We start from the raw sequence: 14,085 nt of genomic DNA, 5'->3' as shown, positions 1-14,085 counted from the left end.
CCTGGATCTGTTTCTTCGTTCTTCTTTATTCTTTTTTTTTAAATGTATTATAGACGTATCGGATCGGGTTTCGCAATCGGTACATACTCAAAATCACTCAAGGGCATAAAAACCTTATCCGGACATTCCTAATACTTAGTAATTTGATAGATTACGTTAAGAATTGCAAACATTTTGTGTATTACACTCTTAAAATTGCATTTTTTATGTGCAAATAATTATTTAAGTAAATATGCACTAATTTGCCTAAAATTAGGTAGTCAAGTACAAAATTTTCATTTTTTGATGTAGTAGAGTCAAAGGTTTTTTTTTTCATTAAATAATGATTTAGAATAAACTGTGAATGGCCTACACACAAAAAACAACATCTTCACATTTGTGAAGAATTAAAGATTGCATATAATCAGGCATTAAAGTATGTATAAAGGTATCACTATATAAAACTCCTCGGAATGTAGATATGAATAAAAGTGTGAAGTCTGGTGTGTGTACAGTAAATGCTGCTGAAGTGGAGAGTCTGAAAAATCTGATACTCTTTTACAGCAATCCCACAGTTCTGCTGTATTTATAATTAAGTAAATTCAGCCTTGGTAAGTAAAGAGACTTTTATAATACCTTTAAGAGTAGAGTATATGCATGATTCATCACAGTTTAACACTGAACAGCTTAGCTATAAGAGCTGTGCTATACCATCTGCGTCGTTATCATCCAAGTAGCAAGAATGTAATGTTTCCACTGAAGCCTTCAGATTTGTACAGCAGTCAGACAGAACACACGCAGATCTTCACGTGTAACACTCAACAGTTGAGCTGTAACACATCCACAAATTCAGGCGCTGTTGGGGTGTATTGATCTCTGAGTAGAGGCGCAATCTCTTCTCAGCTACTCTCAGCACCTGATCAATTTCAGTCATTCAGTTTGACTGATGTTCATTCCACGTGTACACCAGCACCATCATTGAACCACTCCAGCTGAGAACATGTGAACACCATTTTAAGCACTGACTTTTACAGCATCAAACGCAGGCTAATTAAGTCATTAGCGAACTGGCGATTTGAATATTAAGACCAATACAATGTATTTTTCTTTCAGATTCTGTAAGCTGAAATCCTTACAAATAAAGAAAAAATTGATTTAAATCTAGAAAAATATATAATAAGTGTTTTTTGTTTTCAATTGTAAACATTACCCTTTTTTAACGATATATATATATATATATATATATATATATATATATATATATATATATATATATATATATATATATATATATACACGTCAAAATAATGTATATATGAGCAATATCACACGAGTAGCAGTGTGATATGGCTGTGTATACATCACGCTGCTACTCATGTGATTTTGCATTTACTGTATACAACAGTTCGACGGCATAGTCGTGTATATAATAAAAAAAATCAACATGGAGAGTCTAAAAACCCTTTAGTATGATGAACTACTTTCTTCCACCATTCATTCACATATGCAGCTGACGTCAGAAAAGCAGAAGTCATTACTAATTCACCAGTGTCACTTTAGAGCTAGTATTTAAATGATTCTCTTGCGTAATGTCTAAACTAATGACTAAACAGGTGATTTTGGCACACATTTCACGATTATAAGGCTGAATGGGATGGAATGCCATCAGTCTAAAAAAAATTCCTAGTATTTCTCTGTTGTAATTGGGAGAGATCAAAATAATTAATTTACCAGATTACTGTTGTGTTTGCAATAAGGAAAAACGCTAAACACATGCAGGCATTTCTTCTTTTTTTTTTTTTTTTCAACTGAACTAGTCTGCAGGAACAAAAACAGGAGACTCATTAGAAACAAACAGATGGCCACACAAAAAGTAACTCTGGGTTATACAAAGAGTGGCCAACACAAAATATATAAATTCCTGATATGTAAGTCCCATCTTATACTCAATACACTAAAATTACTATGGACATACAAAAAAGAGAGATTAACTCAGAAAGTCACTTACCAGCTTATTTATAATTTGATCAGCTGTAATTTGAAATTACATTGGGTTTTTCGCCTCTAATGGTTTATTATGCAGCCTCTCTCCTCATCTTATGGATGGCACTGTATCTCAGAAATTATAAATTATTAAAATTTTTATATAAATGTTTTTCTAAAATATCTTTAGACGCTATTCTTATAAATAAGATGCATAGTTTCAGTCTAAACAACTACATCCTCACCTAAAAAGCTTCAAAAGAACGTTGTTGTCCAACAGCTGCAATATTTGTCAAACTATAATGAGTTTATTGATCTGCTGTAACTCTATGTGGGTGGAGTAATACTGAAGCGTGAGGAGGCTGTACGAATTCTGTTATTCTGTGCCGAATATCGCTCTGCTATACTGCTACACACACACATACACAGGTTTGAAATATACTTGCGGTGGTGGCCAGACTGAAACACACTTTAGATTTTTAACACTATTTTTATTTTTATCTAAACTTTAAATCAGTCAATTTAAATAATTTAATAAAATATTTCAATAGGTTAAAATATCAAATAAGTTAAAGTTTGTCAAAGCATTTTAGATGTAAATTTTTTTAATGTTTTTTTTTTATTATCAAATTATTAAAATTTACAGCAAACGAGAAATAAATGACAGGAAAAACTAATAAAAGCAGACAATATCTCTAAAAAATTATAATAATTACAAGCATAAAACATGTAGATTAGTTGAGTAGACAAATGAGTTGATTACCCATTTCTAATGGTGTACCAATATTCTGCAGCCAGCCAATTTAGATGTAATTCCGTCCACTCCGGGTGTTAGGTAGAGCTTTTCTGAGTCGTTTAGATTAAAGAATAAATTATTTAATGTTTCTCTTGCTCTCGCGAATGTGCACAAAAAACTGATAACAGCTTAGAAAATCAAAGCAAAAACAAGTCCCGGACATTTTAATAGATTTAGAAACCCCGGCCAGACACAAAAAGGTGCGGATCTCTATGGGTCTGCAGAGCATGTGAGTGTTGACCGTTCTTCTTGCGCGCACAGAACGAGCAGTATGAAACGGGTAAAGGAGGGAAGATTTTTCCAGTACTTAATCACTCCCGGATGTTTGTTTATATTGGGCGGATACAAAAAAAAGTGTTAAAAGATGATAATATTAGTAAAAAAACTATTTGCCACTAAATATACTTGGGCGGCCGTTAATATACCTGAGCGGCCGACCCAAGTAAAGTCTATGTGTGGGAAGCACTGCTCTCCATATACAGTTAAAGTCAAAATTATTAACCCCCTTTAATTTTTTTTTTCTTTTTTAAATATTTCCCAAATTATGTTTAACAGAGCGAGGAAATTTTCACAGTGTCTCTGATAACATGTTTTTCCTCAGGAGAAAGTCTTATTTGTTTTATTTCAGCTGGAATAAAAGCAGTTTTAATTTTTTTTTATAAAAACATTTTAAGGACAATATTGTTAGCCCCGTTAAGCTAACTTTTTTCGATAGTCTACAGAACAAACCATCATTATACAATAATTTGCCTAATTAACCTAACCTGCTTAGTTAACCTAATTAACCTAGTTAAGCCTTTAAATGTCACTTTAAGCTGTGTAGAAGTGTCTTGAAAAATATCTAGTCAAATGTTATTTACTGTAATCATGGCAAAGATAAAATAAATCAGTTATTAGAAATGAGTTATTAAAACTATTATGATTAGAAATGTGTTGAAAAAATCTTCTCTCCGATAAACAGAAATGAAGGGAAAAAATAAACAGGGGGTGAATAATTCAGGGGGGCTGTATTAGATATGATCATACCCAACCCTCACAGGAATCCTGTGACAAGTTTTTAATATATTAAAAAAAACAATTTTAGTTTTTAAGTGTTGTGAAATATGACACCTCATAAACCAACTTATAAGAGAAAAACTAGGTCACACCCATGTCATGATACAAATTTCTGTCCTTGTAAGCCACCACTATCACACACACACACACACACACACACACACACACACACACACACTCTATCAGTATACAGTGCAGCAAGAAGAGCATGATATCAATTTGAATGTAATTCCTTTTGTTGAAAAATACACGTCTCTTTGTTGTCTCCTCACCATTTTTAAGACATCTTGACACCATGGGACCCTTAAAATAAGCTAGGAGGAATCTCACATGCCTAAATTGCTTTTCAATAGGCTGCGAACATGACAGAAAGAATGGCTGGAGTTTTTCTATGAGATGCTTGTATGAGTAGGCAAGACAAATTTTAACCAACATAAAAAAGCAATTAGATGTCAGTGTTCAGAGATAAATCATGACAACGGCGGCTGTACAGAAGCGACATAATCACACGCACAATTTGAAACTCTCACCAAACATGTAACGGTGTCAGTGTAAATATACTGTTCTCTCGCTGTGTTTCACACACACACTCTCTCTCTCTTACTCACTAGCTCACTCACTCACTCACTCACTCACTCACTCACTCACTCACTCACTCACTCACTCACTCACTCACTCACTCGCTCACTCATTCACTCTCTCACACAATGCCATGCTGCTGTCTCTATCAAATGCCTGCAACAACAGTTCACAGAGAGATTTTATTGGTTCTTTCCTTTTTGTTTATTCTGTTTTAATTACGCCTTCCATCACCAGTCATTACAACAACTAATTATCATTGTGCTTGTGCTTCTCCAATCTTACAGCAGGTTGAGCTTATAGAAGCTTTTATTGTCGACACACATACAACAGCTTTTAACGAAGCCCCAATTTGTTTTCCTGCCATCACACACTATGGCACATCCAGCCCTTATTAAAATCCTCGTCATAGTTAAATTCTGCCTGACTGCTTCTTTTACACCTCTCAGAACAACACCTCTTTGAGGAGATTTCCCTCCACCTGTTACAGCATAGAGAAGAATATCCACTTATTTTCATACTGTGTTTCAAATTATGTGTTGTGGTTCTGGTTTAGGGAAAAGTTTATTAAAAAATAATCAAGTTTGCTTTAAATAATAATATATATATATATATATATATTTTTAGGGCATTACGGTGGCACAGTGGGTAGCCCGATCACCTCACAGGAAGAAGGTCACTGGTTCGAACCCTGGCTGGGTCAGGTGGCCCCAGTCCTAAGTTATGCACTATAGGTGAATTGAATAAGCTAAATTGGCCATAGTGTATGTGTGTGAAAGAGTGTGTATGGGTATCCCAGTGTTGGGTAGCAGCTGAAAGGGCATCCGCTGCATAAAAACATATGTCGGATAAGTTGATGGTTCATTCAGCTGTGGTGACCTCTGATTAATAAAGGGACTAAGACAAAAAGAAAATGAATGAATAAATATATATAGAGTAAAAGTCAGAATTATTAGCCCCCTTTAAAATTTTTTTTTTTTTTTAATATTTCCCAAATGATTTTTAACAGAGCAAGGAAATTTTCACAGTATGTCTGATAATATTTTGTCTTCTGGAGAAAGTCTTATTTGTTTTATTTCAGCTAGAATAAAAGCAGTTTTTAAATTTTTTAAAAACATTTTTGGGAAAAATTATTATCGAATTTTTTTCGATAGTGTACAGAACAAACCAACGTTATAGAATAACTTAGTTATAATAAATCATTATAAATCGTAAATCATAAATAAATCATAAATAAATCGTTATTAGAAATGAGTTATTAAAACTATTATGTTTAGAAATGTGCTGAAACAATCTTCCCTCCATTAAACAGAAATTATAGAACAAATAAACATGAGCGCTAATAATTCAGGGGAGCTAATAATTCTGACTTCAACTGTATTTACTTCTATTAAAATAATAATTTTAAATAATTGTACAAGTAATAATTAAAAACAAAAAACTTTGAATTACAGTTTGATCAGCCTGGTTGAGTTCATTTCATTAAGTTGTGCTGCATTCATGTCCTTATATTTCATTTTAAATATGTTGTGTTATATCCTGATTGTTCCGGGCAGACGAGATTGATTTCTCGTGCATCTTTCCTGACAGTCTGATCATTGACATGGTAATTTATTCAGCTTTAGTAAATGGAAACGATATGTATGCTATGTGTGTGCGAGTGATAAATACAGTTAAACACGTACCGCACATTATTCCTGGGTGTGGCTTTTGAGGTGAAAGGTCAGAGGTGCCCTTGGGACGCTGTTGCCTTTAGTTATGGCTTTTAGTGTCTGTTTTGATTGATTGACAGAATATGGGGGAGGGTTTATAACATTATGTTTGAGTGTGCACGTGTTGTGCTCTTCACCTTATACCAATGCCCCATGATGCTATAAACAATAAATGCATAGTTCTAAAAAATAGGTACAATTAGGTTTCATTATTCTCCTCACAGAACATCCATCGAAAGTAAAAGTCATTAGAATGATCAAATTACTTTCAGCAGAGTCTGTTTGCAGCACTATTATGGATGGGTTTTGAATATTAGTGTACTGCGGGAAACACAAAGAAAAAAAACATCTGGATTAACAATATGCATAATAATCTTTTTGAATAAAAGACACAGTAGTTTAACTTTTCAACCTTCCTAGCAAACAATTATGTGTTTGATAGACATTTAATTGACATCTAAACGTAGACAGCTTGGCTAAAACAAGGCTAAACTTGGGCTGTCAGTGCAAATCTAATAGACATCCAAAAATAGGCCAAAACTAAACTAGTAGTCAATTAGAAAGATTAGACAGACTTTATATGTGTAGTCATTTATTTCTGTTTATTTGATGACTAGTTTAGTGTTGGCCTATTCTCACACGTCTATTAGATTTTTACTGACAGCCCAAATTTAGCTTTGTTTCAGCCAAGACGACAATGTTTAAACGTCTATTAGACATATTTTAAAAGCAAAAAATGCTTGCTGGGTTATATATATATATATATATACATATATATATATATATATATATATATATATATATATATATATATATATATATATATATATATATATATATATATATATATGTATATATATATATATATATATATATATATAAATATATATATATATATATATATGTATATATATATATGTATTTCTTCTGTAGAAAGTCATAAGTTTTAGTCTTTTAGTCTTAGACATTAGTTTTGTTTTTTTGTTTTAGTTTGGCTGGAGTAAAAGATATTTTTAAAAATGAAATACTGTTTATGGTACATAAACACATTTTGGTACATAATGATACATATTTTTAAAGCACACACATTTCAAAGACAGGCTAATAAGTTTATAATATAGTCAAGCTTAACATTATAATTAAAAAAATGTAATTGTAAATAATTTTGGGCTGGGGTTGCACAGTGCCGCAGTGGGTAGCACGTTTGCCTCACAGCAAGAAGGCCGCTGGTTTGAGCCTCGGCTGGGTCAGTTGGCGTTTCTGTGTGGAGTTTGCATGTTCTCCTTGTGTTCGCGTGGGTTTCATTCGGGGGCTCCGGTTTCCCCCACATGTCCAAAGACATGCACATGTACAGGGGAATTGGGTAGGCTACATTGTCTGTGCGGTATGTGTGAGTGAAATGGTGTGTATGGATCTTTCCCAGTAAAACATATGCTGGATAAGTTGGCGGATCATTCCGTGGTGGCGACCCCAGATTAATAAAAGGGACTAAGCCGAAAAGAAAATGAATTAATGAATGAATGATTTCAGGCTTGACTCTATATAAATGTGACAGTATGTATAGTTCATACATATTTGCTTGAAATACAGCTTTTCCACCACAACTTGACAGATTGACTTACCCAATTAATTGTTTGGGAAATATAAGTGTCTAATTTTTAACTGAATGATTAGCACAATGCATCTTTTTGTTAAGGGATAATTAGGAAATCATTAACTGAGCAAATATGCATTTGTCAATTTGCAGTTGTTTTCCTAAAATGACCGTGTTGGCAATTTTCAAATTTCATGGTTCAAAAAAACCATGGAAGACCACAGACATATGGAGAAATATGTGTGAAATACTGGCTAAGAAAATTTCTTTTTGACATGCTGACATTTTTGCAGCACAAAAAAAAAAAAAGTGCAAGATCTGTTCGGTAAAGCTTGCTCAGTCTCATCGACTACTGCATCTCATTGCGGAAGCTTGATCAAAATGTGATTTGGGATCGCTGGTGGGTCCTAAAAGACCCTATAATCCTGACTTAAGATGTGTGGCCACCCTTATGCAAAAAATATAATAATAATAATAATAATATAGTTTACCTGTTGTGGCAATGTCAGCAAATTAAGGAGTTTAGATTTGCTATTTAGCATAATAGCTTCAAACGAGTTTATATGCAAACAAATTTGAATGTGTTTATATATGTCCAGCTTTATACAGAAACCTTTATGTTATTATTGTTCACATTTTGCAACCATAATGCAGATATTAATAAATATTCCTACATGCAATTTAGGTCAGATATCTCTAAATCTATATAATATCTATGTAGTATATCACAAAATCCTGTGTACATTTTTGGCCAGTGATGTGCAGCACACAATAAGCACTCTAAACCTGCACTGTAACACACACAGACACATGGGAGATTATATTTAGCATGAGGAGAAAAAGAAAACCCTGCACATTACCCAGAACCACTTTGTTAATTGGTCACAGAAGTTTTTAATTGAAAGTTGGCATTACACGGCTGTGGACTCCTGCAGAGAACTTCACAACCCCCGACTACATCAGACACAACAAATGACTGTAAAATGCCTTTTAGTTCCATGCACAATGACCAGTGCTGGGCGAACACATGGAGTCCATTTAATAAGGTTTAAATGTCCCCTGAAACAGGAAAAGTCTCAAACAACCTATAGCTGTGGTGACCAAACTTTACATAAATTTGCATTAAAACAATTACTGGCGTTCTGAATGCAGCTTTGGGAGGTCATGTGGGTGTAACATGAATATTTCATTTTGACAGTATACTGCAATAAACTAGTATATAATCCATTTTCCTATATTTGTTCCAATATTTCCCACTGTCCCTGGCAAATAGGAGCAGTTCTTCAAATGATTTTCACTTGAGGTCACTATTAGGTCTTAAAGGGTTCTATGAATGAATCTTTGAGGGAACATAGTCTATCTCTTCAGTTAAAATCTAACTTTAATAAATAACTTAAATAAATAACCTTGTTATTAGAAATTCTCCTGGACCCAAGAGCTATACAAAATACAATGACACGATGATGAAATTTTATTTTAGGGTCAGGAGGCCAGAATTCACAGAAATCACTCTATTATAGTGAGCCATTGTACAAAGAACTCATAGCAGAAATACAAAAGCACGCTAGAGACAACACTATAAAAAAATATGGGTTCCACACAAATTTTTTAAGGTGTCTCAATACAAATCAATCAGGTTAACTTAATTATTTACACAAATTTAAGTGTATTGAACATGAAACAATTAAGTTGTCTCAACAAACCTTGTGTTGTGAACTTTGAATTGTGTTTTTAACTCATTTTAAATAAGTTTAAACAAGCAGCAAATGGCATTTTTCGAGTAAACTACATCGCATGTCCTTAACAAGCATTCGTTAAGTATTAACTACAGAAAAACCACATAATCCAGAGGTTGCGAGAGGAGTGCTTGTTTGATGTGTTTTGTTAAAGGCACATTCATTTATTGGTTTCCTGGAAGCTACGGCCTACTATATCCCATCAGTATGATGCATGATTTCAATTTAACAGTCACTGAAGCCATATAGTTTCTGTAGGGGAGAACGCATGCAGCCCAAGCCCCCTTGAAACTACAATTAAGTCAGCTGATCTCAATGGCAAAACTTTTATCCGCAATGAGTATAAATGTTTTTAGATTTTACAACACATGTGGTGAATAACTGTGTTGTCTTCTTTCCTATATTGATTGTTAGGTTTCAGGTTATAAGTATGGTGGCCGAGAGAGCTTAACGTGCTGCAATTTAAGAAAACACATGCAATTACAAAAAACGCCAGCAAATTAAGAAAAGAGTCACATCAGTTTGAAGCATGCATGTTGCAAATCCTCACAAACACATAAAGAAACGTGCTGCATTTTCTCACAGTGCAAACAAATTAGGAAAACGCCTCCATCAACAAATAGCAAGGAGCACATTACTCCTGTGCCAAGGCACTTCACTGGCTTCCAATTAATTTTAGAGTAAATTTTAAGATTCTGGTCATTACATATAGAGCTCTGCATGGTCAAGCACCCCTATATATTCAAGATATTTTACGCAGTCACTCATGCAGACAGTCTTTAAGGTCATCTGTCAAAGACATTTTAGCCATTCCCAGAACTCGTCTTAAGACTAAAGGTGATTGTGCCTTCTGTGTGGTGGCCCCACGGCTCTGGAACTCTCTCCCTATACCACTGAGATCTCTGGGATCAGTTGAACTTTTCAAAAGGCATTTAAAGACGCATGTTGTTGGTCAAGCTTTTAATTAATAGTATTAGTGTTTCTGTATTTTGATTTTAAACTTGTTTTAACATGTTTTCTTTTATTGTTATGTGTTCTTTGACTTGTTTTCTCTTATTGTAAAGCACTGTGTGACTCAATGTTTGGGAAAGGTGCTATATAAATAAAGTAAATAAACCTTTACTTACTTTACTTACTAACACAACAAAAATGTTTCAAGGGGACCCAAAAGGTGAAGGATACGGCTGACTAGATGATTTTTGAAATGTGAGCCTTTTGTTTTTTTAACAGCCTGATTACAAGTTCCCTTTTCTTATTAATTTTACTGTATTAGCCTAAAAACATTAACCATAACATAAATAGTCGGGTATATCGTGTTTTAGGTTCCCTTTGAAACATTTCCATTATTTTCTGTGCTATTTTAATGTGTATATACGAGATTCCACCATATACAAGAGCTGTTTTAACCTGGAATAAACTATGCAACAAATACTTATAATATAAGGAGTGCAAATGTTATTTAATGACCTTGCATGATTACATTAAATATAAAAAAATTCTCCCTGGCTCCTACAAATGCATATTCAATAAGGTCAAGCATCAAAATAGCTGTGTCAATATGAACACTATCACACTAAAAAACACTGTGGAAGACCATTTAATTTCATATGTATTGTTTAGTAAATATCAAACATGGTCATATTTAAGCTCAAGTCGAACCAGGATTTCAAAAATACTAAGTGATGCCTCAGATATTTGCAGAAATTATATTTAATCTTGGAGCAATGACTTAGAGCAAGTAAACCTAAATTTAACCAATAGTGTTAGAGGCCAAAAGAAAAGTGCATTTTTGGATACAACCAATGCATGCAAACTTTAACTTATCAACTATCTTATCAATTTTGTATCGCAGTTTACAGAATAAACTGAAAAGCATACATATGGAGATAAATATGAGTTGCAGATGTATAAGTTTGTCTAAATATATTAGTTTAGAAAGCATTCATTATTATATAAGCGCTTTAAGATGATAGCATATTTCAGTCTTCTTTTGGTGATAATTTCCCCATAACCATAATTCATGAAAAGGATTTGTGAACATCTGTTGGTATATCTACAGCCATAGTGTTCATTTCAGCTGAAAACGGCATTAAGTTACATCATGTTGTAGGTGCATTTGTAGAGTTTTGACAAAAAATGATGGTAAAAGCAGGTTTTTCCAATGAGCCTGGGTAGCAGATGCATGCAAAATAGAATCAATTAAGTTTTGTGCCAAGCAAAAACAGCCAAAAAGCAGATTTGCAGGCAAGCAAAATGCTGTTTCATTTTCATAAGCAGCACTAAAGACCAGATACATTTGGTTGCAAAACAGGAGGGGGTTAAACAAGCCTACACACTGTGCTAATTATTTCCTGGAGATTTCCCAAACATCCCCAGCTTTAACTGAGCTAATGCGACTGTTCGTCTGGTTTATGCTTTGACCTACACAGACTGGTGGATAATTGTGTGGATTCAGCAGACCCGCTGACAATGTGGAAATCAGGTCTCGCAGTTGGACATGTATGATTGTATAACAAGACAGACATCCCACAAGACTCCCAATAAATAAAGTCATTTAACATTTTTCCCCCTGTTTTGTATGGAACAAACTCAGTTGGTGACACATTAACAATGAACGTCTAGCTTGTTATCTGAAGCATTTATAATAAACCTAAAGATGCAGTGCAGTGGTCAAATTTATGATTTGGCAGCCTTCTTTGCTAATAGCAGCATGGATAAGAAGGTTGCTGTCGACAGGGGTCCTCATTACTGCAATCATAGAAGTAGAGGGAACTCTGGGTTGAAAGTCCAAAGGGTCTAGAACAGACAAACATTAATCTTGTCCTTGGTGGTGTGAGCGACAGAATTGAATTTCATGGACTAAGGAGTTTAAGCAACCGGAGAGAGCTACAGTGATACTGTGGTATCGAGAAGAGTGTCCAGTGTGTGCTTCTATTGCGTTTTTTTCATAGATGAATTGGAAAGACAATGTTGTAGCATACAATACTACTGTCTGAATACTGTCTGCACACTAGTTTATACTGCCTCACACATAACAAATATTAATGGGCCAAATACAGTACTATGCACACACTGTATAAATGCTGGGTTCCACATAATTCCTTCATGTTGTCCCAACACAGATCGATAAAACTAATGTTTTAAAAATTTAACCCTTTAACTGCCTGCTCTTCCTAATGGTAGAGCATATTGTGACTGTTTTAAATAGTGACTGTTTAAGTAATTTAAAGAATGACTAAATAATGGTTTACACTACACAGCATTGTTGGTTTACAAAAATGGTTGCACTACTACACTTGATTTGGGTTTTATTTTATTTTTTTTTAACAAGAAATTTTTTTAAATGAGAATCTGAAATATTTTATAATTTAAACTAAAGATGATTTAGTATTTTAAAAAGTTTTATTTTGAATATATTTTTAAATAAATTGATCTTACACTTTATATTTTCTGATTTTTCATAGTATATGTATTAATTCTGGTAGTTTTACCATAAACCGACATATCAACCATTTGGTAGAGGCTGATATTTTAGAAATCATGGCATTTGTTGAAAACAAATACATTGAGTGTGTTACCTAGCGACATTAGGAAATAAGACATTTAAGATTTTTTTTCTTAGTGAGGCAGTTAAAAGGTTAAGTGTATTAAACACATTGAACTCATTTTGAAGTAGTTTGAGCAAGCAGCATTTTCTGAGATCAAAGAGCATTGCAGTCTGCTAAATTCTGTTTACTGTTGGTACATTTCTACTGTACATGCTGAAAATATTCCTTCTTGCTATAAGTTCAATTGGAAGTACTGAATACATTTATTGTGCTGAGTTTTTACATTTTTGTTTTGTGGAGTAAATTAATTAACGCATTAATTCTCATTTGACATATTGACCACTGCGAAAAAGATTGCAATAATAGCAAAATGTAGGCCTGGAGAGTGTAACAGCTCTTTTATCATCTGTCTCATTGATTTATATTCATTTTTTTTTTTTTTATGGAAAACAATTTCTTTGTTCAAGAGATATCTTTTTCCATTGCTTGACTTTTCATAAGGGCTTGCATCGAGTAGCACTCAGAAATACTCTAATTTGGACATGCCCAGATGTAAAAGATTATACTACAGTGCTGAGTAATTGATTCTGACTGGTTGATGGCCATAGGTGTGCAATTATTTTCCAGTAAGAGCACAGCTAAAACATTTTAGTAAATGTTAGCCAAAAGGCCATTTTTCAACTGTAATCCCATGCAGGGCATAATATTACAAGTCTCTGCCAAACTACAAACAGAATGTGAAATGAAAATACACATCATTTAAACCTGATTAATAAAAAACCCACAAGAATACATGGCATAATTATAAACATAAATTCATTTAACACAGCAAAAACACAGTAGGACTTAAAATTCAAAATGCACAATAGACATACCCTAAATGACAGACCTCATTAAACTTCACTTTGCAATATTATATCAGTTATTTTAAATGTCCTCACAGGCCTGAGCCAAAAGAACCAAAATCACATACTGTAAGGCATTGACCAAGCAAAATACCAGAAATATACTCATAAGAATTACATACAACAATAGTCAAGAATTAATCACAAAGATATAACAATTGGTAACTGAGTAAAAATAGAAAGTTAATACAATACTG

At 33.6% G+C, this 14,085-nt stretch overlaps 1 protein-coding gene across 10 annotated transcripts in view; it reads right to left on the bottom strand.

Moving 5' to 3' along the window:
* Positions 1-14,085, bottom strand: part of apba2b (amyloid beta precursor protein binding family A member 2b) — a 246,004-nt gene that overhangs the window by 164,267 nt on the left and 67,652 nt on the right. The gene's annotated exons all lie outside the window — the stretch shown is intronic.

Source organism: Danio rerio, chromosome 7 (assembly GCF_052040795.2).
Source record: "Danio rerio strain M-AB ecotype USA chromosome 7, GRCz13ab, whole genome shotgun sequence".
NCBI lineage: Eukaryota > Metazoa > Chordata > Actinopteri > Cypriniformes > Danionidae > Danio > Danio rerio.
The sequence above is the reverse complement of the archived record's forward strand: the minus strand, read 5'-3'. Positions and strand labels throughout refer to the sequence as shown.